General features: G+C 51.0%; 1 pseudogene; it reads right to left on the bottom strand.

Annotated features, from left to right (window-relative positions):
- Nucleotides 1-37: 37 nt before the first annotated feature.
- LOC101949294 (class I histocompatibility antigen, F10 alpha chain-like) lies at nucleotides 38-25,535 on the bottom strand (annotated as a pseudogene).

Raw genomic sequence — 25,535 nt, 5'->3', positions numbered from 1 at the left:
CCACCCCGCCATAAACGTCTCCCCCTTGCTCTCACAGAGATTGTGGAGCACACAGCAAGCTGCAATAACAATGGGGATATTGGTTTTGCTGAGATCAGAGTGAGTCAGTAAGCTTCTCCATCTCCCCCCTTCAGACATCTAAAAGCACACTCCACCACCATTCTGCACTTGCTCAGCCGGTAGTTGAAGAGTTCTTTTTCACTGTCCAGGGCACCTGTATAGGGCTTCATGAGCCAGGGCATTAGCGGGTAGGCTGGGTCCCCAAGGGTCACTATAGGCATCTCCACATCCCCAACAGTTATTTTGTGGTCTGGGAAGTAAATACCTTCCTGCAGCCATCTAAACAGACCAGAGTTCCTGAAAACGCGAGCATCATGAACCTTGCCCGGCCATCCGACATTGATGTTGGTAAAACGTCCCCTATGGTCCACCAGTACTTGCAGCACCATTGAAAAGTAGCCCTTTCGGTAATGTACTGGCTGGCCTGGTGGTCCGGTCCCAGGATAGGGATGTGAGTTCCATCTATAGCCCCACCGCAGTTTGGGAATCCCATCGCAGCGAAGCCATCTATGATCACCTGCACGTTTCCCAGGGTCACTACCTTTGAGAGCAGTAGCTCAACGATTGCGTTGGCTACTTGCATCACAGCAACCCCCACGGTAGATTTGCCCACTCCAAAGTGATTCGCGACTGACCGGTAGCTGTCTGGCGTTGCAAGCTTCCAGAGGGTTTTGGCCACTCACTTCTGGACAGTCAGGGCTGCTCGCATCCGGGTGTCCTTGCGCTTCAGGGCAGGGGACAGCAACTCACAAAGTTCCAGGAAAGTTCCCTTACGCATCCGAAAGTTTCGCAGCCACTGTGATTCATCCCAGACCTGCAGCACTATGTGGTCCCACCAGTTCGTGCTTGTTTCCCGGGCCCAGAATCGCCGTTCCACACCATCAACATGACCCATTGCCACCATGATGTCCACGGCGCGGGGTCCCGTGCTTTGCGAGAGGTCTGTGCCCCTCTCAGACTTAATGTCCTCACCGCGCTGCCGTAGCCTCCTCGCCCGATTTCTCAGCATCTGCCTCTGAAAAAGGTGGATGATAAGGTGCGAGTTGTTGACAACGGCCATAACTGCAGCGATGATCGCAGCGGGCTCCATGCTCGCAGTGCTGTGGCGTCCGTGCTGTCAATCACCAGAAAAGTGCGTGAACTGATCGCCCGCCGGCGCTTTCAGGGAGGGAGGGAGGGCGGGAGTGAGGGTTGAATGACGACAGTTACCCAAAACCACCCTTGACGCATTTTTTGCCCCAGCAGGCATTGGGGGCTCGACCCAGAATTCCAATGGGCAGCGGGGACTGCGGGATAGCTGCCCACAGTGCACCGCTTCCAATGTCGACGCTTGCCCCGTTAGTGTGGACTCACAAAGTCGAATTACTGTCCTTAGTGTGGATACACACGTTTGACTTTGTAATATCAGTTCCACAAATTCGCTTTAAGTAAAATCGAACTACTCTCGTAGTGTAGACATACCCTCAGGGATCAGGTCTGGTTCTGTTCAATGGCTTCATCAAGGGTTTAGATAATGGCATAGAGAGTACACTTATTAAGATTGTGGCGATACTAAGCAGGAAGGGGTTGCAAATGCTTTGGAGGACAGGATTAAAATTCAAAATGATCTGGACAAACTGGAGAAACAATCTGAAGTAAACAGGATGAAATTCAATATGGACAAATGTAAATTACCCCACTTAGGAAGAAACCATCAATTGCACACATCAAAATTGGGAAATGACGCCTAGGAAGAAGTACCACAGAAAGGAATCTGGGGTCATAGTGGATCACAAGCTAAATATGAGTCAACCATGTAACACGGTTGCAAAAAAAGGCAACATCATTCTGGGATGATTAGCCCGAGTGTTGTAAGCAAGACACAAGGAGTAATTCTTCCTCTCTACTCTGTGCTGATTAGGCCTGAACTGGAGTATTGTGCCCAGGAAGGATGTGGACAAATTGGAGAAAGTCCACGGGAGAGCAACACGAATGATTAAAGATCTAGAAAACATGACCTATGAGGAAAGATCGAAAGAATTCGGTTTGTTTAGTCACAGAAGAGAAGACAGAGAGGGGACATGATAACAGTTTTCAAGTACATAAAAGGTTGTTACAAGGAGGAGGGGAAAAATTGTATTCATCAACTTCTGAGGACAGGACAAGAAGCAATGGGCTTAAATTGCAACAAGGGAGGTTCAGGTTGGACATTAGGGAAAAAAATCTTGTCAGGGTGGTTAAGCACTGGAATAAATTGCCTAGAGAGGTGGAGGAATCTCTCTCATTGGAGGTTTTAAGAGCAGGTTAGTCAGGGATGGTCTATATCAGAGGTCTTAAAACCTGCGGCCTGTGGGGCTAGTTCCTGCAGCCTGCAAAGCTCCCCGTGGCCCACTCCCCACCCCCTCCAGGCCAGGGGTGGGCAAACTATAGCTCCCGTGGCACCGCAAGACCTGCGCTGCTCCCTGAAGCGGCCGGCACCACGTCCCTGTGGCGGCGGGGAGTGGGGTGGGGGCAGAGGGCTCTGTGCGTTGCCCTCCCTTCCAGGCACCGCCCCTCCGCAGCGCCCATTGGCCGGGAACGGGGAATGGCCAATGGGAGCTTCGGGGGAGGTATCTGGAGGAGCAGCAAGGCCAGTGCACGGAGCCCTGTGGCCCCTTCCCCAGGGGCCGCAGGCATGTGGTTTCGGCTGCTTCCCAGAGTGGCGCTGGGCCAGGGCAGGCAGGCAGGGAGCCTGTCCTGGCCCCGGAGCTGCTCTAGGTAAGCAGCGCTGGGCCGGAGCCCGCACCCCAAACTCCTCCTGCACCCCAACTCCCTGCCCTGAGCCCTGGCCACACCCCGCACTCCTCCTGCACCCCCTGGGAGCAGGGAGGGGGTGGAGTTAGGGTGGGGACTTCAAGGAAAGGGGTTGGAATGGCGGCAGGGAAGGGGTGGGAAAGGCAGGGAAGGGGCGGGGCCTAATAGAAGGGGCAGAGTTGGGGCAGGGCTGGGGGCAGCAGGGGAGGGGTGTCAGTGATGCGGCCCTCGGGCCAATGCACTAGTCCTCATGTGGCCCTCGTGCTCATTTGAGTTTGGGATCCCTGGTCTAGATAATATCTAGTCCTGCCTTGAGTGCAGGGAACTGGACTAGATGTCCTCTCGAGGTCCCTTCCAGTTCTAGGATTCTATGGTACTAGAGCAATAGATGGAGATTTCCCGAAAAGCCTCATTGTAGACAAGGCCTATGAGCAGGAGTGATGATCTCCTGTCAGTGGCTCCAGGCTAAAATCCACAAGCAAATACTGATGGCTGTTCAGAGATGGTCACTTGAAAAGAGGCGATGGGTCTCTTGTCACTTACCCTGAGCTACAGCGTAGCCGTCTCCCGTCCTCCCTGCAGAGAGAAGGCAAATTTCAGTGAATGCCGCTCCCGAGATAGGAACCGACTCCGATCTGTATCCACAGCTCAGAAACAGGACCCCTGGCACCAGTAATGGACTCAAGGTCCCAGGCGCTCACGATCGGCAGGAGAGAAAGACACGAGACAGTTTCCAAAGATCTCAGTCCACTGGCTGCTGGGCTCGCTGGAAAACCGAGCCTCATATAAACTGTAACCCGCACCAAGGTTCTGGGTCTGGCCCTCCAGCAGCTCCCATGGGGGTCATTAGCTCAGTCCCGCAGTGGGACAGTCACACAGTACTGACACTGGCTCCTGTATTGCTGTTGGCCTTAGGTGGGTGTGCAGGGCCCGGCAAGTCCAGGGAATGCCCCCAACCCAGCCACTTTACCTGGGCATTGCTTTTTCCAGAAGAATACTCCGATTATAACACCAATCAGGACAGCTGCAGTGATAACTCCAGCCACAATGGGAATCAGACTATTATTTGGTTCTGAAATGGAATGGAGAGAATGAGCAATGGGGAAAAATCCCCCACTAAAACCCCCCTTTCATCCCAGTGCAGGGATCAGTCAGTCAGCTCCCCAGATAAGGGCTGAATCCTGCAACCATCCACCCCTTCCAATGCAGCCACCATGCACCTACCAGGCATTATACCCCACCACAGAAAGTCCTGGACACTAGACCCAGCCTCTACCACTTCAATTCATAATAAATATTTAGCACTTAAAATAGAAGACTTTTATAACATTAATCAATCTTCATAAACCTAATTATGGGAGAGAATGAATGTCAGTATCGTCCCTAAACGGGAAAGGGGGAGACTTGCTGAAGATCACACAGAGGCAGTGAAAGAGCCAGGAATAGACCCCAGGAATCCTGACTTCCAGCCCCTCCTCCCCTAACCCACCTGCCCCCACTCCCCTTCCAGGAGTCCTGGCTCCCAGCCCCTAACTCCCCCTTGACCACCCTGACTTTCATGACTAATGGAACACAGTCCCATTGTGTGATTCTGGTGACAAACTGGAAACTGACCTCAAAGCTCTGGATTTCCCTGCCATGAATATAGTTAGATACAATGCGTGTTTTTTGAGGGGGCAGGAAGTGAAGAGGGGACGATAGAGATATTTTAATACTGTTCTTGGTTTATATGAACCTGTTAAACCCCAAGTTCTGTATACACTAAGTTTCATTAATCAGCTTCTCCTGTTGTCTGAAAGATCCACATAATAATACAGCAAAAAGAAAAATATTTCTAAGAGAATAAGGAAATGTGGTTTATGACACAAAAATTGGCAGGGGACGTAGTAGCAGGATTACGATGTGAAATCTGTTGACTAGATTTCCAGTGCAGGCTGCCCTTTTAGAAATTGTTTGCACTTCCAAATGCTGCATTTTTCCACATCCCAATTAACCAAGCAAAAAGATGGGTAATAAATTCTCTCTCGACTTCCTTGTGCTAGGGGCATAGGAGACTCTCCCCCGATGCAGGGCTCTAATCTGCCTCCTCGCTCCATTCCAAGGCCAGACCCTCTCTTTCAGCATCACTGCGCACAGAAACAAGCTGCTCCCAACATTAAACCTCTACCTCTGGCCACATGGGCCCATAAAGTCGTGTTTCTGAGAACCTGCTGAATCCTAGGACTAGAAGGGACCTCGAGAGCTTATCTAGTCCCGTCCCCTGCACTCATGGCAGGACCACGAGTGCATGAAGTTGAGAACGGGCTGGAAGCTGAAGCAAGACCAACTCTGTCTGGAAATAAGGGGCAGATTTCAGCTTCTCCTGGGATGTGATAAATTCTCCATCCCTTGGAGACTACATCTGGAATGGAAATCTCTTTCTGAAGGATCAGCGCTAGTTTGCCCACAGATGACCAGACTGTGATTCCCCCCTGCCCTGGACTAGGCAGGAGCTCAGATCAGATGATTAGAATGGTCCCTTCAGGCCTTAATGTCTCGTTGTTAATCTTCTCCCTTCAGAGACACTGTATTGCTGAGATGTATCCAACAGCCCCAGAGGCAGCAAACTGGAGAGCAAGACATGAGCCCCAGGCACTGTGGGTCCCAACTCTAGCACAAGAACTTGACTGCAGGGGGACAGAGCCAAAGAGGACAGGGCCTCACAGACCCTGAGAAAGTCCAGCTTCAGCCTATAAATCCGAATGAGAATTTTTCAGGGGTTGAGTTTAATGGATTCCCCCTCTCCCACTAGGAAAACAGGCAAACACACAAACTCCTTACCCCAGGAGACAGAGAGTGGCTCTAACAGGCTTTCATGCTCCACGTGACATGAATAATGGGCTTTGATCTTGGGATCAATCTACATTGTCACCCAGGTCTGGTAGGTCCCATCCCCATTGGGTAGGATGCCTTCAGAGTAGGTCTCCTGCTGTCTGCTCTCCCCATTTTTCAGCCAGGTCACGGTGATGTCGCGGGGGTAGAATCCACTGACCTTACAGGAGAGGGTGGTGAGGCCGTCACGAGATGACCTGTCGCTCACTCTAGCTGTTGGGCACACTGGGAAAAAGAAGAAACTCAAGTTAGGTGTTTTCAAGCTCTAATCCAGGCAGCATTTTCTAGAGCTTTGCAGCATGAAATTCTGAGACCTGAGCAGTGGGGGAGGATGAGAGTCCATGAGACAGAATCCCTCTGATGAGAGAGAACCACCATGTTAGAGGATTTCTGTGCCGAATTCACAGCATCAGCAACGGTGAATCCTGAATCCAGGTCCCTGACCTGGCCTCTGCTCCAAACCACAGAGACACAAATACCTTGACAGGTTTCACTAAACTCCAGATACAGGTGTCAATCACATGCTAGGTTTGTACCCATCTCCTCTCAGTCCCTGGATTTCAAAGAGTGAAGAATCTTGCCCTGGCCAGGGAGCAAAAACTGGATTGAATAAACTGACCAATTAGAGATGGAAAGGGCCCATTAAATAAAAAGTGACACACAGTGCTAAATTGCCCCTCAAACGAGCTAATTTGAATTGGCTAATTTCTTGTAGGTTGTTACCAAATCTATTTACCCCAATATTATGGATTTCAAAAGGAATTATGCTAATGTTGAAAAATCAGTTTCCCAGCCCCCTGGCACTGAAATACACATTACAATGCTGTGTATGGATTTTTCTTGTTGGCATTTGTAAAGATGGCAAAGGACAAGATAATGTTCTGCTGAGGTTTGTGAGGGAAATAAGCAACTAGTATAATTGTTGCAAAAAACTGGGTAGAAATTTCAAGTAACCTTGAACAGCAAGTGCAAACTGTTTGGGAAGGGAAAGATCAGGGTGTGTAATGATGCTAACTAATCTGGGAAATGTGTGTATATGGTAACAGACAAGGTACATAAACGGGTAATAGTGAGTTAACATTTTGAAGCAGACTGTCCTCCTGAGTTGGAGTGTTAAAGCATTTAACCTCTTCCCTTCTATGTTTGTGATTAATCTTTAACTAAAAAGCTTTGGTAATAAATTTGAGTGTGATTATCTGGTGTCTTATTGATAAAAGAATCAAAAAGTAAGTATGAAAGTGTTGCAGCAAAGGTAGGTCTTGAGGGGGAAAACTTTAAGGACAAGGGGAGCCTTCTTCCAGGTTAGTATGGGGAGGGCAATTCCACATGTAGGGAATGGCATGGAAGGAAGCACATAAATGACTGTAGGAGAAGTTTGGCAACAAGGACAAAGCTACCATCATTGATGGAACACGGGCTGGGGGCAACACAAGAAATATGATGGTACAGACAGTGAATGGGGAAGAATTACATGGTGAATGAAGCTGGTGTCCATAGAAGTGGCACTTCCATAATTAAGCAGAGTGCTCTAACATGCACAAGTACAGATTGCCTTGATAACAGCTGTGTCACATCAGAGGAAGAGGTAGAATTTGTGATGTGAAGTTGCGCTCATTTGGTCAAGTGGCTCTGGAGATGCAGCTTCTCTACAGTGAACTGCTTTTAACATTTTCAATTTCTTATCCTTTTTTCCAGCAGAACTGATGGGGAAGGGGTTGTTTCCCCACCTATCCCTGGTGCAAGGTTCGCTGAATATCCCCCTACCCACCTGCTCCAGTTTGGAACTGGGGAATGGAGATGTAGCCAGTAGTGTCCCCCTAGGTGGGGCTTGTCCCCCGCCTTACCTTTCCTCTGTAGAGTCTCCTTCCCGTACTCTAGAGCACTCCTTAGCCAGGAAATACAATTCCCCTCCACGTAGCGTTTCCACTGCTGGTTGTCATTTACTTCAGCCTCCCATCTCCTCTTGGTGATCTGAGCCCCAATATTTGCTGCTACCCAAGTCATGGTCTCCTTATCGAAGGTAAGAAAGTCTCGTCCGTCATATGAATCCTGGTAAAACCCCTGAATGCTGTTGTCTTCCCGGAGATCACAGCCGTATATCGTCTGGATGATGTGAAACCCTGAAACACAGCTGAGGGTCAGAAGCAGTCTCTCTCTGAAAATCTCACCAAGAGCCCACTGCAGGTAGCCCAGTGGTTCTTCTTCTTGCTACTGGGCCCTCCCTCCCCTGAGAAATGGGGCTCCCACTTATGCTGTTGGGTCCTACACCCTCCCAGCTCCTTTCAGGAGGGAACCCAAACCCACAGGGGGCACCCTCTCCATCTGTTGGGTCTTGTACACTAAAGAGCCCCCACTGCAGAGAGCTCACAACCTTCAAGGAAAACCTCACTGCTGCTTGTTCTTGTATGTTCCCTGCAGGAGGAGCAGGGTGGCACAATCCTAAAGGGAGTACTCCGGATATTGCAGGGATCTATCCCCTCCAACTCTCTTCTGCTCTCTGAGGATCCCCACAGTTCTCGTAGTCAGGGTCAATCTGGAGAAGAGAGGGAGTTCAGGGTGTCTGTACCCAACTCTCTTCTGCTCTGGTTGTATTACTTTTGCAGGGTCCTCAGGATCACTTGGTCCCCCACCTCCATCATTGACAGTACCCCCATTCCCCTGTGAGGAGGGGGTACAGGTCTGTCCCCCACACTAACCTCTGCTCTGGTTTAATGACCTCACAGAATGCCCAGGGTCACTCTGTTTCCCTGCCCCATCTTCTCCGTGCCCCCAACTCAGTCTAGGAATGGCAAAGAACCAACTTCATATGCTTGGCCTCTTTTTCACATGGCCACTGTCTCAAGGTGATTCCCTGTGAGGATCAGGCCACTGACGGCCCTTAGTTCAGCTAGCCACCATTTTCCTACAGCCAGGCTAATCTTCACAACAACGGCCCCCATCTCGCACACAACCAAGAGCAGACTCAGTTAATGGAGCCACCCCTGGGCTGATAGGAGGCAGGGAGGGAGACTGGGGGGAGGGAAGGGGGATGGGGACAGGAAGGAGAATTTAGGGGAGCAGGAGAGAGGCTGTGGTGAACAGAGAACAGTGTGGGGATCACGAGGAAGACTGAAACGTGGGGAAAGGATCAGACCCCTAGCTTGGCAAACTGGGTAGAATGTTGGGGCACAAAAATAACTCACACAGGGTCCCAAATATTTTCACCCCTCCCTCACCCTGCATTAGATACATCGAGGTAAATGCCAAGATTTTCAGCAATGACTAGTGATTTTGGGTGCCTAACTGAGACCCTTTAAAGGGGCCTGATCAGAAAGTGGGAGCACCCAGCCTCTGAACATCAGACACCCAAAAATCACTAATCACTTGTGGAAAACATTAAAAGTAACAACAGCTACAGAAAGGTTAGTAACCATTTTTTCTTCTTCAACTGTTTGCACATGTCCCTTCCATGTTCGGGGACTCCCAAACAATACCGTAAGAGGTGGGCTCGGAGTTCATGGACACATGGATTACAACACTGCCCAGCCAAACCCAGTGTCATCTCTCACTTGGTGGGTAATGGCGTAGTTGGAAGAAAAAGTATGTACTGACGCCCAGGTCGCTGCTCTGCAAATGTCCTGGATCAGGCCTGGGCCATGAACGCCACTGAGCAAGCTTGTGCTCTCACAGAATGGGCCGCAAGGAAGGCAGGTGGTGGGACACCTGCCTGCTCGTAGCACATGTGAATGCACAATGTAATCCACAATGAAATTCTCTGAGCCAAAAGGGGTAGGGTTTTCATCCTATCAGAGCAGTGTGGATTTATGGATCAGCTTAGGACACCTACCTAACATCCAGAGGGTGGAGATGTCATTCCTCCCTATTCTTGTGCGAGTTGAGGAAGGGAATGGGCAGGAAAATACCCTGATTACTATGAAACTCCAAGATTACCTTTGGGAGGAACACGGGGTGGGGGCAACGTTGTACCTTGTCGCAGTAGCGTAGCCGGGTTGGGGGGGAGCAGGGGGAGCGGCCACTCCCCCACTGAGCAGAAGCTGTGCCTTTTTTGTGCTCGACGCCTTTTGCTCCTGCTCTACTTACTTAGTGGATCATTTTTTTTTGCTCCCAGCGCCTTTTTTTCTCCTGACACTTTTTGCTCCCAGCGCCTTTTTTTCTCCCGACACTTTTTGCTCCCGGTGCCTTTTTTTAGCTCCACTCCCCGTGTTCTTAACCTGGCTACGCCACTGCCTTGTCGTTAAAGAACACTGTATATGGAGGTTTTGACATAAGAGCTCTAATCTCCGAGCCCCTCCTGACTGAGGTAATTGCTACCAGAAAGGCGACCTTCTAGGAAAGGTCCAACAGAGGGCACAATGCTAGAGGCTCAAAGGGAGGCCCCGTGAGCCCTGACATGACCAGGTTTAAGTCCCTCAGGGGGATGTTGTCAAGGCTGATTCCCCACTCTGGCATTTCGAGTGCAGAAGGTGGGAGCGTGCAAGGACTCGAAAAATTAATACTGGCCACTCCAGCCTGGTAATGCTGCCACCACCCAAGTGAAAATCTGCCTTTTGCCAATCCAGAAGAACTCTCTTGGGAAGATTTTCTGGGGCCCCTCGGCTTTTCCACCCCTTCTTTGGGAAAGCCAAGAAAGGAAACAAAAGAAAAGGAGAACCCAGCGGTTGTATTGGCTGATTAATATATGCACAACCTCTTTACCTCATAAGACACAGAAATCCAGTCATGTTCTTACAAAAAGGAAATGTTATTTAAAAAAAAAGAAAGAAAACACCCTTGGAAAACTTAGGTTATTGCTAGATCTTAAAAGAGCAACTGCAAGGATTAATCACCAAGAGTAGCTTTCTTGGGATCCAGTTTAAAGGTTACAACAAAACAAAAGCACGTGGGATTAGCACACAGGAATCCACAAGCCATAAAAAGAGATCGGCCTAATCGTGTCTACCTGAACATTTCTTGTTCTACTTCTGTCATAAATATAAAGGGAGGGGGAAGAGGGTCTGATGCAGTGCTATAAAATCCTCTTACCAGTAAAGGGTTAAGAAATTCAGGTAGCCAGACTGACACCTGACCTGGCTGGCATCTGACCAATAAGGGGACAAGATACTTTCAAATCTTGGGAGGGGGGAAAACTTTGTGTGTGGCTCTTTGTCTGAGTCAGAGTGATCTTGGGAGACAAGCAGTCCCTGCAGAAAATCAATCTCCTCAACCAGTCATCTTCTCACCAAACCTCACTTTTCTAAAGTAAGTTTAGTCAGCATTGAGAGTAGGTTTCTGTTTGTTTTGCTTGGTGAGCTTTCCCTGTGTTAGAGGGAAGGGTTATTCCTGTTTTTTCTGTAACTTTAAGGTTTTGTCCAGAGGGGGAATCCCTCTGAGTTTGGAAATTGAGTACCCTGTAAAATAGTTACCATCCTGATTTTACAGAGATGATTTTACCTTCTTTGTTTTAATAAAATCCTTCTTTTAAGAACCTGACTGTTTTCTATGGTTTTAAAACCCCGGGAGTGGGTTTTTAGATCACGGTGTAACCAATTGGTTAGGAGATTATTCTCAAGCTTCCCAGGAAAGGGGGTGTACAGGCTTGAGAGGGTATTTTGGGGGGGAAGGGGAACTTCAAGTGGTTCCTTTCCCGGATTCCTGTTTAAAACACTTGATGGTGGCCGTGAGAGAAGCATTTCTCAGGGTGCAGGGAATTTTGTACCTTGGGGGTTTTAACCTAAGCTGGTAGAAAAAGCTTAGGAGCTCTTCATGCGGGTCCCCACGTCTTTACCCTAGAGTTTAGAGTGGGGAGGGAACCCTGACAACTTCCATATCGGTGGTTCCAAATGAGTAGTTTCTAGGTATGATCCTGATGATTTTTCATACCTGGCCCAGAGCTTTTTACGGCATAAGTACTGCCCTGTCCCTCTGCAGCCAAGAGAACAAAAGACCCACACACCCAGCACTTTTCCCCACTTTGAGAGGGTACAGCTTCCTTACTGGTTCCCCTGGTCAGGTGCCAACTCATTTTAAGCTTACCTCTTAACTCTTTACAGGTAAGGCAGTTAGGGTAAAGCTGCTAAGGAGGATTCTATAGCTACTGAATGGTTGGGGTGCTACCCCCACTCATTTATCACAGATGGGTTCCCAGATTTGTGGGTACAGCCTTTCAAAGCCCTCGAGGAAGGGAATGGACATTTCATGTGAAAAACCTGACTGACCACCCAGCAGGGGTAGAATGCGGAGATCGCTCCTAGGTGTACCTTAACGGATGAAATCGCTAGACCTGGCTGTTCCCAGACGGTTCTGGAGTATCTGCTTCATCTGAAAGATGACTCAGTGGGTGAGGAGGCAGGGGTGCCAGAACAGGGGGACCAAGGGGCCATGGCCCTGCCACTTTAGCAGCAGGTGAGAGCGGGGGGAGGGGAAGGGGAGGCGTGGGCAGAGCCTGAGAAGAAGTGAAGTGGGGGGGACGGGAATTGGGGAAGAGGCGGAGTCACAGTTTCAGCACCGGTAGCCCCCCCACACTCATAGGGAGATTCTGGCACCCCGGTGAGAGGCCTTGCAGGGTAGACCAAATGGAGAAACGCTTCCACTTGGCAAGGTAAGTAACTCTGGTAATTGGATTCCTACTGCCTAGCAAAACCTAGCAGACCTGCTCCGAACAGGCCAGTTCTGCAGGTTTAAACATGGACCCGTCAGGCAGATGGAGCATTTGGCCGCGATCTTGCGAGACCAGGTCCAGAAGGGGAGGGAGCGGCATTGGAGTTGCTACTGACAGGTCTAGAAATAAGCCAAACTAGTGCTGATGTGGCCAGGTTGAGGCTATGAGAATAACCTTCGCTCTTGATCTTCAGCAAGATCTTGTGCACAAAAGGAATTGGGGGGGGAGGGGAAAGGCGCAGAACAGGTGATTTCTCCAAGGGAGTAAGACGACATCTGTGAGTGAGCCCGGGTTGCAGTCACGCAGACAGCAGAACGGCTGACATTTCCTGTTCTGTCTGGTCGTGAACAGGTCTACGAGGGGAGTACCCACCACTGGAAAATGGTCCTTGCTATGTTGGGGCATAGGGACTATTCATGGTGAGAAGATCTGAGTTGCCAGCTTGTTCTGGGCTCCCGAAAGGGGAGAAGCTTTGAGGTGGATTGAGTGCTTTATGAAGAACTCCCACAAGCAAATGGCCTCCTGACACAGTGGGGAGAAGAGCGGGCCGCTCTCTGCCTGTTGATGTAAAACATGGCTGCCATATTGTCTGTAAGAACTTGCACCACCTTGCTTGCGATGGTGGGTAACAACACCTGACATGCTAGGCCAACCGCTCTGAGCTCTCTGACGTTTATCCATAGCAAGAGTTGCTGCCGGGACCACTGACCTTGTGTCGTGAGGTGCCAAAGATGGGCAGGCACTGTGAGCACCGAGTCCAAATGATGGCTGTTTGGCTGGTACACTGAGGCCAGCCAAGCCTGTAGGGGTCTGAGGTGCAACCTCGCATACCACACCTCGTATAGGCACGCGACCATGCGACCCAACAGCCTGAGTGGGCTCCTGGGAGGAAGGCCCTGGCCTGGGTAGAATTGAGCAACGCTCCGATAAACACTATCCTCTGAGCCGCGAGGAGTGTTGGCTTCTGCTCGTTTATCAGCAGGCCCAGGTTGTTTGGACGAGGTGGATGCTGGCTTTCACCTGGGATTGGACTGGTCATTGACCAGCCAGTCACTGAGGTACAGATACACATGCACCCCTCACCTTCTCAGGAAGGCTGCCACTATTACCAGCATTTCATAAAGACCCATTAGGCTGCTGACAGGCTGAACGGGAGGATGGTAAACTGGCAATGAGTCTGGTTCACAACAATCCCAAGAAACCTTCTGTGGCCTCGGAAAATAGAGGTGTGGAAATAGGCATCTTTCAAATCGAGGGTGGCGTCCCAGTCCCCTACATCCAGGGAAGGAATGATGGAGACAATGCACAACTTCAGTCTTTGAGATGTTGCAGGTCTAGAATGGGTCAGAGACCCACTTTGGCACTCAGGATTAAGGATCGTGACGTTGCACTCCACATACTTTATGGAAATATGATTATGAATGTGAATATGATGTAACTGGAATATGCTTTATGCAAAACGTCTCTTGTATGATGTCATTAGAAAGCTTGTAATCTACTGAGTGTGTTCATCCTATTTGTTTTCATGTATTATTTCTATGTCTGGAATTGGGGAAATATGAAACTTGTATCACTGTTGTAGTCACACCAGGTGAGGGCCGTCAATGGGGCATTGGGAACTTGATGGCTCCTATTGATTAGGGCAATTGATGGTAAATGATTTATTTACCTGAAAGCCTTCCTGTGTACATGGGGGCCAACCAAGGAGGAATGGAGACTTGACCATGTCACCTGGTAGTGAAATCCATCTTAAATCTGGTACTTTTCCATTTAGCAAGAGGGGCAGGGACCCAGAAAGAGAAAAGATTCCCACCTTGTGCCAAGGTTATAAAAGGGGGTGCCAGTCATGAGAAAACCCCTGCTTATCAAATGAGATGTCTGCTGGATCTAACAAAGACTGTACCAGGGGAAAGGATTGGGCCCAGACTAGGAAAGAGTCCAGTCTGTGAAGTAAACTTATTGGAACATCTTTGAGGATGATATATTTCCTGTAATCAGTTTCTTAATGTATTAGGCTTAGACTTGAGTGTTTTGTTTCAATTTGCTCTGTTACTTACTTTGTTCTGTCTATTACTTGAAATCACTTAAATCCTATTTTCTATACTTAATAAAATCACTTTTGTTTATTAATAAACCCAGAGTAAGTGATTAATACCTGGGGGAGCAAACAGTTGTGCATCTCTCTCTATCAGTGTTATAGAGGGTGGACAATTTAGGAATTTATCCTGTATAAGCTTTATACAGAGTAAAAGGGATTTATTTGGGGTTTGGGCTCCTAAAAGGTTGAATACTGAGTGCTGGGAAAGTCCCTGTTAACTGAGAAGCCCCTGGGCTGAGTGAAACTGTTTCTGTGGCCCAACCTCTGTGTCTGTGCTGGAGGTGACTGGTGTGTCTAACTCAGCAAGACGGGAGTGGAGGGAAACCTGTTCGGGTAGGAGGGTTGTTCTCAGTGGTATCCCAGGACATGGAGTGACAGTCTCAAGGGGAGTCTCTGTGACCAAACGCGTCACAACTTCAGCCTGGCCTCCCTGTCCTTTTTCAGATGTGGACTGAACTGGTGGAAGAGCTGACAGCGATCCGCAATAGGAGTCTCATCCAAGCACTTTAGACAGCTGGAGTGCAGGTCGCTCAAAGGCATGGGCTTGCTACAGGAGGCACCGGGTTTGAAGCCCGGAGACCGAGACATGCCCAGTTTCAGGAGCAGAAGAAACTCTGCTAGAAGAGTCCAACTAACTATTTATATCAGTGGTGTCCAATACGTTCGCCACTAGCCACAGGTGGCTAATAGGCTATTGAATTGTGGCTAATGCATGTGGCTTTTTTGTAATGTGGCTAATAAGAAACATTCAAAACCACAAGTGAGGCTAGCAGTGTGGCTAGCATCGAATTTCTATTGGACACTGCTGATTTATACCAATCAACTAAAGTCAAAAAGTGAGGAAACAACTGAGGTGAAAAGGGAAGAAGTGGGCTGTAGTCCACGAAAGCTTATGCTCTAATAAATTTGTTAGTCTCTAAGGTGCCACAAGTCCTCCTGTTCTTCTTTTTGAGAGAACCACTGAGAATCTGGAGAGATGCAGGGCGGCTGGTCACAGACACGCAGAGATCCCAAGCCAGGTGCCCGAGAGGAGTGGGGTGGGTCAGCCCTCCCCACCCACCCCTCTTCTCCTCCGTGCTGCACTCCACAGGGATAAGCAGGGTGGGGCATGTGACGAACTGGGACTGTTCTTAATGTGGTCTGTGACTGCTGACAGGGGAGTGTGGCTAGGATAGTCTGCAATGGGGGGATGGGAGACTGACCAACGGAGAATACCTGAGCATGTAACATGAGAACCCAGGAAGGGGTTAGAGGCCAGGTGAGACCTTTGCCTGGGAAACTGAACAAAGGCTGTGGGAGGGGTCGCTGAAGGAGAGTCTCGGAAGCTGGCTTGTGAGGTGGCTGGGAAGCAGAGAGGGCTCTGACCTCCCAAGGGGGCTGGGGTGCCTGAGGACCCCAAGATGGACCTAACTGAGGGGTATCCTGTGGTCTGTGCCTGGAAGACCTGTCTTGGACTGTGTCCCTGTCATCTAAATAAACCTTCTGCTTTACTGGCTGACTAAGAGTCATGGTGAATCGCAGGAAGCCGGGGGTGCAGGGCCCTGAGTTCCCCCACACTCCGTGACAGGGCACCGATGAGGTCTCAGAGGGACCAGACCCCGAATTCCCCCATGTGCATGTTGGAGGCAGACACAGCTAGAGAGAACACTTGGTGGTCAAGATGCAGGACTCAGGACAGTCTCTGGCGATCTGGCAGCCCCAGGACGGGGGGAGGAAGAGGGGTAAATGGGGGGAGGAGGGCAGGAGGGACAGTGGTTTGGGGAGGGGGCAGTGGGAACAGAACAGCAGCTCCCCAGCGCAGGCGAGCAGAGCCTCTCTCTCAGCACTGGGGAGGCTGGTGTCCGTGTGAACAGATCAGGCTGGACAGGCTCAGCAGCAGGGGACCAATGGGTGAGACTAGTCAGGAGAGGGTTAAATTAGCTACAGAGGGGGCGGGCTGGGGGGCAGACACTTGGCAACCCTCCATGCTGTCGCTTAGTCCTGGGCAGGGCCACCAGAAACCCAGGTGTCCAGGGCAGGACAGGAATTAGTTCTCATTGCTGCTGTCAGTGCTGGGAGCCAGGAGGGATTGGAGGTGCTACAAGGGGCTGGGGACACTCCTGGGTGAGCACCAATGTGACAGGCCAGTACCACTGACACGGGGAAAACAGGGATTGTCACTTGCGAGTCCCCTGTCAGGAAGGGAGGAGCAATTACGTCAGAGAGACCGTCACCTGCCAGGGACAGTTCAGCAGCGCCAGGCACTGAACGCTTATGGATCATTCCCGTGCTAAGTGAGACAGCACAATCGGGGCCTGGCCAGGTGACTACAGCCCCCCACATCAGGGACTGAGCAGGAAGAACGGCTCTGTACACGTCTATCGTTAGTGCGCAGGGGAACCTGCCTGACCCCGGGGGCTCCGTGCTGGGTTTGTGCTGCCAGGAGTAAGGCAGCCCGGGAGTCTCTGCACGTTGCAAAAAGAACAGGAGTACTTGTGGCACCTTAGAGACTAACAAATTTAGCTGTAGTCCACGAAAGCTTATGCTCTAATAAATTTGTTAGTCTCTAAGGTGCCACAAGTACTCCTGTTCTTTTTGCGGATACAGACTAACACGGCTGCTACTCTGAAATCTGCACGTTGCAGGGGCTGATTCTCTCACTAACTCTCCAGCCAAAGTTGATGACACTCTGCGGAGTCTGACCTGAGATAAACTCACTCTGGAAATAAGACAAAGTGAACAATGAAGGAGGCTCACTGGTGAGCAGCTTCTCCCCAGGGCTGGGGTGAATGCAGCACTGCCTGCTCTTGTGACTTTACTGTGCGTTTCATGATAGTGGGTGGTTTTAATAAATCCCCAGTTCCTGGACTCATGGGATTAGGGGAAAGTCTCAGCTCTCTTTTCTTACAGCAGTAACTTCTAGTCCTTCTAGCAGCAGGGAAAACCCCAGAAATGTGTCCCCTAAGGGCTCAAACCAGAGGGCAAATAAAAATAAGCTCCAGTATTATTCCCAAAATACTTACAACGCTTAAGCCAAACTCAGGATTTTGGGGGTCTGACTCGTGATGTCTGAACACTTGGGGCTGTCGATATTGGGGTTCCCCATCACTCGATATCTGGGAATTGAGACAAGACATCTCAGAACCCTGTTCTAGCTCTAGGGTCTGACAGAGTCACTGTTGTAGCCAGAGGAACAAACCCCCCTGTCCAGAAATCGCTGGGTGCGATTCTCTGGCCTGCGTCACCAGGAGGTCGGACTAGCCGGGTCTGCTGGGAACTTCTGGCTTTTGCACCTCTGCCACTCTGTCTGGGAAATATATGTCTGGGAAAGGGCGGGGGTGGGAGGGGGCCCCCCGAAGGGCAGCAGAGGCAGCTGCAAGTGGGACTGGTAGCAGAAGTCTGGGCTGTTTGGGGAGGGGACAATCTGAGAGTCCCACTTTGGAGGATGTCAAAAAAACTCCTTCGCATGGACCCTCCATCCCCTCCCCCCATCCCATATCCCTTTGTCCCCCACATTCACACTGACTCCAGCGAGAAAATGCGCCTTCGGGCTCTGTCCCCTCCCCCCATCCCCAACACACATCCCGGTGTCCCTTCACCCTGTTTACATCAACCACACTCCCAACCCCCACCCCATTTCCCTGCATCCCTAGGTTGTGTTGTGTCCTTCACTCACCCTCGGTCCGGTTGTAGAGCTGACTCAGGGTGTTCAGACTCGCGTTGTACCATTTCTGGAAGCGCTGTCCCCACCAGGTCACCTCGTCCCAGAACTCCGAACCCTCGTTCTGCGCCATCCACAGTGTGTAGGGCTCCGCCCTCTTCGTCCCACTGGTGTAGACATAGGTGAGCTGATCGTCCACATACACAACACGGCTGTACCAGGGCAGCCCCGGGGCAGGCTCCGACACCACAGTGTCCAAAATGCGCCTGGAGTGCAGGCCTGAGGGGGGAGATTGGGGGAGGGGAGAGTCAGACCGAACCAGACCCTGCCAGGAGCCCCTGGCAATATGCGAGAGGCAGCGCCATCCCTTAGGAGGGCTCCTGTGGGAGGGAGATCTGGGGAAGGGCTCACAGAACGGCCTGACCGGGGAGAAAGAGACGGTGGGGTAGAAGGAGAAAGGGAGGCAGGGCTGGAGGGGGAGTGAGGAGAGGAAGGGGTAGGGAGGTACAGGGGGGCTGGAGCATGTGAGGAGTACGGGAGCATATGGGGACAGTGTACTGGGGGTACAGGGGAGTGTGAGGCAGGAGAGGGGGCCCAGGAGGAGGGGCAGGGCTGGAGTGCGGTGTGGGGAAAAGGAAAGGGGGTGTTATGGGAGAGGGTGGGGCAGGAGGACTGGGGGAGAGGAGATGCAGGAGCTGAAGCTGGGGAAGGCAAGGTGGGCAGGGGAATGTGTCCAAGCTACAGGTGGGAGCCAGGACACCGGCTGTGCACAGAATTTACTGTAATTTATTCAGAACATAAGAACAGCCAGACTGGGTCAGACCAAAGGCGCATCTAGCCCAGTCTCCTGTCTTCTGACAGTGGCCAATGCCCAGTGCCCCAGAGGGAATGAACAGAACAGGGAATCATCAAGTGATCCATCCTCTGTCGCCCATTCCCAGCTTCTGGCAAACAGAGGCTAGGGACAGCATCCCTGCCCATCCTGACCAATAGCCATTGGTGGACCTATCCTCCATAAACTTAGCTAGATCTTTTTTGAATCTTGTTATAGTCTTGACCTTCACAACGTCCTCTGGAAAGGAGTTCCACTGGTTGACTGTGTGTTGTGTGAAGAAATACTTCCTTTTGTTTGTTTTAGACCTGCTGCCTATTAATTTATTTGGGTGACCCCTAGTTCTTGTGTTATGCGAAGGGGTAAATAACACTTCGGTATTCACTTTCTCCATACCAGTCTTGATTAAAACTATGATTTTATCATGGATATTTGTAGTATAAGACCTGGACAGGTCCTGGGCAACGAAGAAAAGCTCACGGAAGCCCGTGACCCATCCGTGACTTTTACTAAAAATATCCATGGCAAAATGGGGAGCTCAGCTGCGTGACCCACACACCACCCACGGGCTAGGCAACTGCAGGCCACTCAGAGCTCCGGGTCCCCCTGCCACCCACAGCAACTGGGAGCAGTTGGTTCCCCCACAACCCACGGAGGCCGCCCCACCGCTCCCGGCTGCTACAGGTGGCAGGGGGACCGCACAGCTTCCGGCCGCCGTGTTCTGAAGTCATGGCGTTTGCTGGAAGTCACAGATCCCATGACTTCCGCAACCTCTGTGGAAAAAAACCAAAGCCTTAGTCTTGATTTTATAGACTTTCATTATATCCCCCCCCCCCGTCATCTCTTTTCCAAGCTGAAAAGTTCCAGTCTTATTAATCTCTCCTCATGTAGCAGCCATTCCATACCCCTAACCATTTTTGTTCCCCTTTTCTGTACTTTTTCCAACTCCAATATTTCTTTTTTCTGATGGAATGACTACATCTGCATGCAGTATTCAAGATGTGGGCATACCATGGATTTATATAGAGGCAATATGATATTTTCTGTCTTACTATCAATCACTTTCCTAATGATTCTCAACATTCTGTTAGCTGGTTTGATTGCCACTGCGCATTGAAAAAACGAGGAGTCCTGTGGTACCTTAAGACTAAGCTTTCGTGTATGCATCTGACAAAGTGGGTTCCAGCCCACGAAAACTTATGCCCAAATAAATTTGTTAGTCTTTAAGGTGCCATGGGACTCCCCTTTGTTTTTGCAGAAACAAACTAACATGGCTACCCCTCTGAAACTCCACATTGAATGCATGTTTTCAGAGAACTATCCACAATGACTCCAAGATCTCTCGAGTGGTAACAGCTAATTTAGATCCCACCACTTTATATGTATAAACTGGGATTATGTTTTCAAATGTGCATTACTTTGCATTTATCCACACGGAATTTCACGTACCATTTTATTGCCCAGTCACCCAGTTTTGTAAGATCATAGAATCATAGAAATTTAGGGTTTGAGGAGACCTGGGAGGTCATCTAATCCAATGCCCTGCTCAAAGAAGGACCAACACCAACTAAATCATCCCAGCCAGGGATTTGTCAAGAAGGGCCTTAAAAACCTTCTAAGGATGGAGATTCCACCAGCTCCCCAGGTAACCCATTCCAGTGCTTTACCACCCTACTAGTGAAAAAGTTTTTCCTAATATCCAAACAAGACCTCCCCCACTGCAACTTGAGACCATTACTCCTTGTTTGGTCATCTGCTACCACTGAGAACAGTCTAGATCCATCCTCTTTGGAACCCCCTTTCAGGTAGTTGAAAGCAGCTATCAAATCCCCCCCATTCTTCTCTTCTGCAGACTAAATAAGCCCAGTTCCCTTAGCCTCTCCTCATAAGTCATGTACTCCAGCCCCCTTATCATTTTTGTTGGCCTCCGTTGGACTCTGTCCAATTTTTCCACATTCTTCTTGTAATGTGGGGCCCCAAAATGGACACAGTACTCCAGATGAGGCCTCACCAATGCCGAATAGAGGGGAATGATGATGTCCCACGATCTGCTGGCAATGCTCCTACTTATACAACCCAAAAGGATGTTGCCAAAAAAGCTAACAAGGGCACACTGTTGACTCATATCCAGTTTCTCATCCGCTGTAACCCCTAGGTCCTTTTCCCAGAACTGCTGCGTAGGAAATCGGTCCCTAGTCTGTAGCAGTGCATGGGATTCTTCCGTCCTAAGTGCAGGACTCTGCACTTGTCTTTGCTGAACCTCATTAGATTTCCTTTGGCCCAATCCTCTAATTTGTCAAGGTCCCTCTGTATCCTATTCCTACCTCCAGCGTATCTACCACTCCTCCCAGTTTAGTGTCATCTGCAAACTTGCTGAGGGTGCAATCCATGCCATCCTCCAGATCATTAATGAAGATGTTGAACAAAACCGGCCCCAGGACCGACCCTTGGGGCACTCCGCTTGATACTGGCCGCTAACTAGACATGGAGCCATTGATCACTGTTGAGCCCGATGATCTAGCCAGCTTTCTATTCACCTTACAGTCCATTCATCCAGCCCATTCTTCTTTAACTTGCTGGCAAGAATACTGTGGGAGACTGTATGAAAAGCTTTCCTAAAGTCAAAGAATAACATGTCCACTGCTTTCCCCTCATCCACAGAGCCAGTTAACTCATCATAGAAGGCAATTAGGTTAGTCAGGCATGACTTGCCCTTGGCGAATCCATGCTACTGTTCCTGATTACTTTCCTCTCCTCCAAATGCTTCAGAATTAACTCCTTGAGGGACCTGCTCCATGATTTTTCCAGGGACTGAGGTGAGGCTGATTGGCCTGTAGTTCCCCGGATCTTCCTTCTTCCCTTTTTTAAAGATGGGCACTACATTAGCTTTTTTCCAATCATCCGGGACCTCCCCTGATTGCCATGATTTTTCAAAGATCATGGCCAATGGCTCTGCAATCACATCAGCCAACTCATTTAACATCCTCGGATGCGGTGCATCCGGCCCCATGGACTTGTGCTCGTCCAGCTTTTATAAATAGTCCTGAACCAATTCTTTCTCCACAGAGGGCTGATCACCTCCTCCCTATACAGTGCTGCCTGGTGCAGTAGTCTGGGAGCTGACCTTGTTCGTGAAAACAGAGGCAAAAAAAGTATTGAGTACATTAGCTTTTTCCACATCCTCTGTCACTAGGTTGCCTCCCCATTCAGTAAGGGGCCCACACTTTCCTTGACCTTCTTCTTGTTGCTAACATAGCTGTAAAAGTAACCCTTCTTGTTACTCTTAACATCCCTTGCTATCTGCAACTCCAAGTGTGATTTGGCCTTCCTGATTTCACTCCTGCATGCCTGAGCAATATTTTTATACTCCTCCCTGGTCATTTGTCCAATCTTCCACTTCTTGTAAGCTTCTTTTTTGTGTTTAAGATCAGCAAGGATTTCACTGTTAAGCCAAGTTGGTCGCCTGCCATATTTGCTATTCTTTCTGCACATTGGGATGGTTTGCTCCTGCAACCTCAATAAGGATTCTTTAAAATGTAGCCAGCTCTCCTGGATTCCTTTCCCCTTCATGTTAGTCTCCCAGGGGACCTTGCCCATTAGTTCCCTGAAGGAGTCAAAGTCTGCTTTTCTGAAGTTCAGGGTCTGTATTCTGCTGCTCTCCTTTCTTCCTTGTGTCAGGATCCTGAACTCGACCATCTCATAGTCACTGCTCCCAGGTTCCCATCCACTTTTGCTTCCCCTACTAATTCTTCCCTGTTTGTGAGCAGCAGGTCAAGAAGAGCTCTGCCCCTAATTGGTTCCTCCAGCACTTGCACCAGGAAATTGTCCCCTACACTTTCTAAAAACTTCCTGGATTGTCTGTGCACTGCTGTATTGCTCTGCCAGCAGATATCGGGGTGACTGAAGTCCCACATGAGAACCAGGGCCTGTGATCTAGTACCTTCTGGTAGTTGCCTGAAGAAAGCCTCATCCACCTCATCCCCCGGTCTGGTGGTCTATAGCAGACTCCCACCATGACATCACCCTTGTTGCTCACACTTCTAAACTGAATCCAGAGACTCCCAGGTTTATCTGCAGTTTCATACTGGAGCTCTGAGCAGTCATATTGCTCTCTTACATACAATGCAACTCCCCCACCTTTTCTGCCCTGCCTGTCCTTCCTGAACAGTTTATATCCATCCATGACAGTGCTCCAATCATGTGTTATCCCACCAAGTCTCTGTTATTCCAATCACATCATAATTCCTTGACTGTGCCAGGCTAAATCCAGGGTTGCAAGTTCAATCCTTGAGGGGGCCATTTAGGGAACTGGGGTAAAAAAATCTGTCTGGGGATTGGTCTGCTTTGAGCAGGGGGTTGGACTAGATGATCTCCTGAGGTCCCTTCCAACCCTGATATTCTATTCTATGATTGTGACTTCCAGTTCTCCCTGCCTGTTTCCCAGGCTTCTTGCATTTGTGTATAGGCACTTAAGATAACTCGCCAATCGTCCTGCTTTCTCAGTGTGAAGCACAAGTCCTCCTCTCTTGTGCTCTCCTGCTCGTGCTTCCTCCTGGTATCCCACTTCCCTCAGGGCTTTGGTCTCCTTACCCCCCGCCCCCGCCAACGAATCTAGTTTAAAGCCCTCCTCACTAGGTTAGCCAGCCTTCTTGCAAACCCCAAGTAAGTTGGGCAGTGTCCTTTTCCCCTCTTCCAACCCTTATCTTCTATGACCCAGTAGGGTCAGGCTGCACTGGGGCCTAACCCTGTTTAGGTCAAACCACACCTGTTACTGAGCCTTAAGCCATTTTAAACAAACCCCAAATCCACCCCGCAGCCTCACCCGGATCAATACGGGCTGCTGAGCTGCCCAGCGTCTGAGCTGCTGCCTCATGGAGAACAAGGGAAATTCAAGTCCATGCCAGGAAAAGCAGGATGTGCCTTCCCCTCTCCTCACCCCATCCTACTGGGATCCAGAAGCTCTTTATCCGGCAGCTACGGGAGATCCTAACAGTACAAACGCAGCAGCTGTTCTGTGCTCTGCAACGGGAGCTCGCACCCAAACTAAGACCTGATTAATCACAGATCCAGGGTTCTAGATCTCCCCTCGCCCTGGGGTGCTAAAACACCACCAGAGACAGAGGGGAGTTAACATCTCTTCTCTAGGATGACACCTCTAACGACCTTCTTCCACTACAGATACAACCCATTGCCATTGCTGACTGGGAGTACAACTGGACTGGTGCTGACACAATTTAGCCGTACGTAGCCAAGGACAAACCACACTCAGGAGTTCCAGGCACTGGGGTGAAACCCAGCGTGAAGAACCTTCTGGGAGCCATGAAAGGTCAGAGATCCAAGAAGCCTTTTCCCTTCATTTAACCCTGGTCTATGGGTGTGTGTGTGTGTGGGGGGGGTCGTCTAATTTACTCCCTCTCCCTCAACCTGAGCTCTGCAAACAGGAAGAATCATGTCTGAAAGCTCCGCCCTGCCCTGAGACGCGGGGAATGAAACACCCTGGGCACTGCCTGGACCCGGGGATTTCCCAGTCTGAGCACCTCACGGGGCTGCGACGGGCTTGTCAGTGTGTGCAGCACCCATGGGTGCTCTGGCCCCAACGAAGCCTCATCCCCTGGCTGGGTGAGGTTGGCATTAGATGAAGGGGTTACAGTTCGGTGGCTCTCAGCACCCCACTACACACAGTGTCCCAGCAGCGACCCTGGCAGCACCTGGCACAAGGGGGCCAGGACCCCCCAGTCACTATAGCAACGTCACCGTTCCATGTCAGTGATCGCTCAGTGCTGGGGGGTGGGGGGAGCGGTGTGGTTATCCTGACACCTCTGAAAGCAGAGCCCAGAACTGCCCCCCCACACCCAGCTCCCCCCTCCCTGCACCCCCAACCCGACTGCCCCCCCACACCCAGCTCCCCCCTCCCTGCACCCCCCAGCCCGACTGCTCCCCGACACCCAGCTCCCCTCTCCCTGCGCCCCCAACCCGACTGCCCCCCCACACCCAGCTCCCCCCTCCCTGCGCCCCCCAGCCCGACTGCCCCCCTCACACCCAGCTCCCCCCTCCCTGCGCCCCCAGCCCGACTGCCCCCCCACACCCAGCTCCCCCCTCCCTGCACCCCCCAGCCCGACTGCTGCCCGACACCCAGCTCCCCTCTCCCTGCGCCCCCCAACCCGACTGCCCCCGACACCCAGCTCCCCCCTCCTGCGCCCCCCAGCCCGACTGCCCCCCCCCCGACACACAACTCCCTGCACCCCCCAGCCCGGCTGCCCCCCACACCCAGCTCCCCCCTCCCCGGCTGTCCCCCGACACCCAGCTCCCCCTCCCTGCGCCCCCCAGCCCGACTGCCCCCCCCACACCCAGCTCCCCCCTCCCCGGGGTCTCCCCCCGATACTCACGGCAGTGGCCCCCCGGCAGGGCTACAGCCCCCAGCAGCAGCAGGCGCAGCGCCAGGGCCATGCCCGGTCTCGGCCCCACAACCCGAGAACCCCGCGGGGCGCTGAGACCGGACTCCAGCTCCCAGCTACTGGCCGTGTGAGCCTCCAGTCTGCAGGGATTGGCTGAGAGGGGACCATCCCGCCAATAGCGGCGCGCAGCCCCGCCTCCGTCACCGGTCGCTGGGCAGAACCCGCTGGGC

Source organism: Chrysemys picta, unplaced genomic scaffold (assembly GCF_011386835.1).
Source record: "Chrysemys picta bellii isolate R12L10 unplaced genomic scaffold, ASM1138683v2 scaf125, whole genome shotgun sequence".
NCBI lineage: Eukaryota > Metazoa > Chordata > Testudines > Emydidae > Chrysemys > Chrysemys picta.
Note: the sequence above shows the minus strand (reverse complement) of the source record. Positions and strands in the feature narration are given on the sequence as shown.